This window comes from Pristiophorus japonicus, chromosome 17 (genome assembly GCF_044704955.1).
Source record: "Pristiophorus japonicus isolate sPriJap1 chromosome 17, sPriJap1.hap1, whole genome shotgun sequence".
In the NCBI taxonomy this organism is placed as follows: domain Eukaryota; kingdom Metazoa; phylum Chordata; class Chondrichthyes; family Pristiophoridae; genus Pristiophorus; species Pristiophorus japonicus.
Window position 1 is genome coordinate 130,137,094 of NC_091993.1, and position 6,312 is coordinate 130,143,405.

A 6,312-nucleotide genomic window follows, 5' to 3' on the forward strand; every position below is an offset into this window, starting at 1 on the left:
ACCCTGGGATAGACAGGGAAAAATTCAGCCTGTTCCTGATCTCTCGACAGTCAGCCTCTGGGTAGTGTGTCTTTGTGTGCGTGTGTTTGTCTGTGCGTGTCTTTGAGAATGTCTGCACAGGTCTGTGTGATAAGTGTGTGAGACTGTATGTGAGTCTGAGTGTGTGAGTGAATGAATGTGTGTTTTAAGTGTGTGAGTTTTTGTGCGTGTTTGTATATCTATCTGACTGTGTGTGAATGCGTGAGTGCATTTGTGCATGTGAGTGTGTGTGAATGTGAATGTGATAGAGTGTGTGTGAGAGTGCGATAGTGTGTGTGAGAGCGTGTGAGTGTATGTGGAAGTGTGCGTGTGTGTGTGTATGTGTGTGATTGTGTGTGTGTGTGCGTCTGAGCGTATATGTGTGTGTGTGAGTGCATGTGAGTGTGTGAGTGCGTGAGGGTGTGTGTATGTGTGTGAGTGTGAGTGCATGTGAGTGTGCGTGAGTGTGAGTGTGAGTGTGAGTGAGTGTGTGAGTGCGTGAGGGTGTGTGTATGTGTGTGAGTGTGAGTGCATGTGAGTGTGCGTGAGTGTGTGTGTGAGTGTGAGTGAGTGTGTGAGTGCGTGAGGGTGTGTGTATGTGTGTGAGTAAGTGTGTGTGAGTGAGTGTGTGTGAGTGTGAGTGTCATGTATTCAACTGTCATTGTAATCCATGTATAAACTGACCTAAGTTGTACACCGTGAGAACACTGACCACGAGGCGGTGAACTTGTGGGAGACACTCCTAACCTGGACTTTCAGGTATAAAAGGGGAAGCTCCACCCACCTTCTTCACTTCAGTGCTGGCTAATAAAGGTTACTGGTCACAGAGTGACCTTCTCTCTAGTATGGGCCTTGTATGCATTTGTACTGTATAGTAAGGACATATTATTGGCGACGAGAAACTGGGATTTAAACCACGCGAGCATGGCCACGAGCAGCACAGATGAGAGGTACTGTGTTGGTGATGATTGGGACGATTTTATTGAGAGACTACAGCAAAGTTTTGTCACTAAGGAATGGCTGGGACAGGATTCGGCCGACAAACGCAGGGCTCATCTCCTGACGGTTTGTGGATCCAGGACGTACTCCCTGATGAAGGACCTTCTAGCGCCAGAGAAGCCGGTGGACAAGACTTTTGAAGAGCTCAGTAAGTTGATCGGGGAACACTTTAAACCGGCGAGCAGCATGCACATGGCGAGACACCAGTTTTACACGCACCGGCGGTGAGAAGGGCAAAGCGTTCCAGATTTCGTGGCAGACCTCCGGCGACTGGCGAACCGATGTAAGTTCCCAGATGCTGCAGAGCGGAGATGCTGCGAGACTTTTTTATTGAGGGCATCGGGCACGCTGGGTTTTCAGGAAACTGATTGAGACCAAAGACTTGACCCTGGAAATGGCGGCTTTGATGGCCCAGACATTTATCTCGGGAGGAAAAGACCAGAATAATGTTTGACAAAAATCTTGGTTTAAATGCAGCAAATGGACAGGGAGTTAACATTGTTAACACGGCACACAGTTCTCCAGGCAGACAGGGGCAATCGGACATGCCCGAGCATGTAGTCGAACCCAAAGGGGGAATTCAACAGAGACAATGGCTAGCTGAACGGCGATTCATGCCATCGCAATGGACAATGCGGCCAGTAATGGGGCCATCAACACCTGTTAATGGTGTGCTTAAGGACAGTTACAGAGACAGTCAGAGACGATCGACTGGTAATGGACCTTTTGTTTCCAACAATGGCTCATATTGGAGGTGCGGAGGCAAACACCCAGCCAGAGCCTGCAGGTATCAGCAATATACCTGCAGAAACTGCAATGTCAGCGGTCACTTGGCACGTATTTGCAGGAAGCCTGCAGCCAGGTTGATGTCCGAGGAGGACGGGCCCGATGTAAGTCCTACGAGGCCAAATGGACACTGGGGGAAATTGCTGGAAGCTGAAGTTCAGCGAGTTCATGTGGAGCACATATACAGTTCATACACCAGGACGCCACCGATAATGATGACAGTGTTCCTCAATGGCATCCCAGTATTAATGGAGCTAGACACGGGGGCCAGCCAGTCCCTGATGAGTATCAAACAGTTCAACAAGTGGGTGTCCAAGTCCAGGAGGCCAAACTTTCTTCCCAAATTGAGTACGCTGTTAGAGCCGCTACACGTGCTCCTACGCAAAGGTCACAAATGGGTCTGGGGGGACAGCCAGGGAAGGGCTTTTGACAGAGCACGCAATTTTTTATGCTCCAACAATCTGTTAACGCTATATGACCCATGTAAGGAACTTGTTTTAACGTGCGATGCGTCGTCCTATGGGGTCGGGTGTGTGTTGCAGCATGTGAATGCCAATGGTCAGTTACAGCCGGTAGCTTATGCCTCCAGAAGTCTGTCCCAGGCAGAAAGGGGCTACGGGATGGTAGAAAAGGAAGCGCTTGCATGTGTAGATGCAGTAAAAAAAATGTACCAGTACCTGTTTGGCAGGAAATTTGAGCTGGAGACAGATCACAAACCCCTAATGTCCCTTTTGGCCGACATCAAGGCCATAAATGCAAATGCATCGGCCCGCAAACAGAGGTGTGCATTCACGTTAGTCGCCTATGACTACACAATTCGACACAGACCGGGCTCTGATAACTGCGCCGATGCACTCAGCAGGCTCCCACTAGCCACCACCGAGGGGGCAACCGAGCATGCTGCTGAGATGGTCATGGCTGTTGAAGCTTTCGAAAGTGAAGGCTCACCAATGACAGCCCGTCAGATTAAAGTCTGGACAAATAGAGACCCGCTACTGTCTTTAGTTTAGAAATGTGGCCTGAATGGGGACTGGGCAGCCACGTACGGGGCATGCCCTGAGGAATTTAAACCATTTCACAGGCACAAGGATGAATTCTCGATTTTGGCCGATTGCCAACTATGGGGAAACCGAGTAGTCATGCCCCAGATGGGCAGAGAGGTGTTTATCAGAGAACTTCACAATGAGCACCCGGGCATTGTCATGATGAAGGCATTGCCAGGTCACACGTTTGGTGGCCAGGGATAGATGCAGACCTGGAACTTTGTGTTCGCAGGTGCAACACGTGTGCTCAGCTGGGCCATGTGCCCAGGGAAGCCCCCCTTAGCCCCTGGCCATGGCCCGCCAAGCCATGGTCACGCATCCATGTGGTCCTTTCATGGGTAAAATGTTTTTGGTTGCAGTAGACGCCTACTCCAAATGGATCGAGTGTGACATTCTCAATTCAAGCACATCCTCTGCCATGGTAGAAAGTCTACGGGCAATGTTCACCGCCCATGGTCTACCGGACGTCTTGGTCAGCGACAATGGCCCGTGTTTTACAAGCATTGAATTCCAGCAGGAAATGGTATCAACCAAATGGTGTCAGAATGGCACCGTTGAAGCCGGCCTCAAACGGCCAGACGGAACGAGCAGTGCAGATAATCAAACAGGGGATGCTCAGAACCCAAGGGGGTTCCCTACAAAGCCGCTTATCATGCCTCCTGTTGGCCAATAGATCCCGACCACACTCACTCACAGGGGTTCCACCCGCAGAGCTGCTAATGAAAAGGACGCTTAAAACCAGGTTATCCCTTATACACCCCACCATGAAAGAAATTGTTGAGAGCAGGAGCCGGTCATGACGTGAATGCAAGGGCGTAATGTATTGATGTCAATGACCCTGTCTTTGTCCTCAACTACGCTGCAGGGCCCAAATGGCTCGCAGGCACTGTGATTGCCAAAGAGGGGAATAGAATTCTGGTAGTTAAACTTACCAATGGACAAATCTGCCGCAAACCAAGAGGCAAAGCAAGAGCAGGAAGGTAGTGCAGGAGTCCCCTGCGGTCTTCTCCCTCCAAAACAGATATACCGTTTTGGATACTGTTGGGGGAGATGACTTACCAGGGGAAGGCACCAGCAGCCAGGTTCATGGCACCATGGGTGGCTCTGCTGCACAGAATGGCGGGAAAAAGAGTGGGAGAGCGATAGTGATAGGGGACTCTATTGTAAAGGGAATAGATAGGAGTTTCTGCAGCCGCAACCGAGACTCCAGGATGGTATGTTGCCTCCCTGGTACAAGGCTCAAGGTTGTCTCGGAGCGGCTGCAGAGCATTCTGGAGAGGGAGGGTAAACAGCCAGTTGTCGTGGTACATGTAGGTACCAACGATACAGGTAAGGAGCGGGAAGAGGTCCTACAAGCTGAATTTAGGGAGCTAGAAGTTAAATTAAAAAGTCGGACCTCAAAGGTAGTAATCTCTGGATTGCTCCCAGTGCCACGTGCTAATCAGAGTAGAGGGAGCAGGATAGTTAGAATAAATACGTGGCTTGAGCAGTGGTGCAAGAGGGAGAGATTCAAATTCCTGGGACATTGGAACCAGTTCTGGGGGAAGTGGGACCTGTACAAAAGGGACGGTCTGCACTTGGGCAGGACTGGAACTGATGTCCCAGGGGTAACATTTGCTAATGCAGTTCAGGAGTGTTGAAACTAATATGGCAGGGGGATGGGAACCTATGCAGTGAGATAGGGTGAAGTAAAATGGAGTCAGAAACAGATGGTAGAAAGGTAAAAAAACAATAGTGGAAGGCCGAGTAAACAAAGGCAAGAAACAAAAAGGGCCACACTACATCATAATTCTAAAAGGACAAAGGGTGTTAAAAAAACAAGCCTGAAGGCTTTGTGTCTTAATGCAAGGAGTATCCGTAATAAGGTGGATGAATTAACTGTTCAAATAAATGTTAACAGATATGATGTGATTGGTATTACAGAGACATGGCTCCAGGATGACCAGGGCTGGGAGCTCAACATGCATGGGTATTCAACATTCAGGAAGGATAGAATAAAATGAAAAGGAGGTGGGGTAGCATTGCTGGTTAAAGAGGAGATTAATGCAATAGTTAGGAAGGTCATTAGCTTGGATGATGTGGAATCTATATGGGCAGAGCTGCAGAACACCAAAGGGCAAAAAATGTTAGTGGGAGTTGTGTACAGACCTCCAAACAGTCATAGTGATGTTGGGGAGGGCATCAAACAGGAAATTAGGGATGCATGCAATAAACATAGAAACATAGAAACATAGAAAAATAGGTGCAGGAGTAGGCCATTCAGCCCTTCTAGCCTGCATCACCATTCAATGAGTTTATGGCTGAACATGCAACTTCAGTACCCCCTTCCTGCTTTCTCGCTATACCCCTTGATCCCCCGAGTAGTAAGGACTTCATCTAACTCCCTTTTGAATATATTTAGTGAATTGGTCTCAACTACTTTCTGTGGGAGAGAATTCCACAGGTTCACCACTCTCTGGGTGAAGAAGTTTCTCCTCATCTCAGTCCTAAATGGCTTACCCCTTATCCTTAGACTGTGACCCCTGGTTCTGGACTTCCCCAACATTGGGAACATTCTTCCTGCTCTAACCTGTCTAAACCTGTCAGAATTTTAAACGTTTCTATGAGGTCCCCTCTTATTCTTCTGAACTCCAGTGAATACAAGCCCAGTTGATCCAGTCTTTCTTGATAGGTCAGTCCCGCCATCCCGGGAATCAGTCTGGTGAATCTTCGCTGCACTCCCTCAATAGCAAGAATGTCCTTCTTCAAGTTAGGAGACCAAAACTGTACACAATACTCCAGGTGTGGCCTCACCAAGGCCCTGTACAACTGTAGCAACACCTCCCTGCCCCTGTACTCAAATCCCCTCGCTATGAAGGCCAACATGCCATTTGCTTTCTTAACCGCCTGCTGTACCTGCATGCCAACCTTCAATGACTGATGTACCATGACACCCAGGTCTCGTTGCACCTCCCCTTTTCCTAATCTGTCACCATTCAGATAATAGTCTGTCTCTCTGTTTTTCCCACCAAAGTGGATAACCTCACATTTATCCACATTATACTTCATCTGCCATGCATTTGCCCACTCACCTAACCTATCCAAGTCACTCTGCAGCCTCATAGCATCTTCCTCGCAGCTCACACTGCCACCCAACTTAGTGTCATCCACAAATTTGGAGATACTACATTTAATCCCCTCGTCTAAATCATTAATGTACAGTGTAAACAGCTGGGGCCCCAGCACAGAACCTTGCGGTACCCCACGAGTCACTGCCTGCCATTCTGAAAAGTACCCATTTACTCCTACTCTTTGCTTCCTGTCTGACAACCAGTTCTCAATCCACGTCAGCACACTACCCCCAATTCCATGTGCTTTAACTTTGCACATTAATCTCTTGTGTGGGACCTTGTCGAAAGCCTTCTGAAAGGCCAAATATACCACATCAACTGGTTCTCCCTTGTCCACTTTACTGGAAACATCCTCA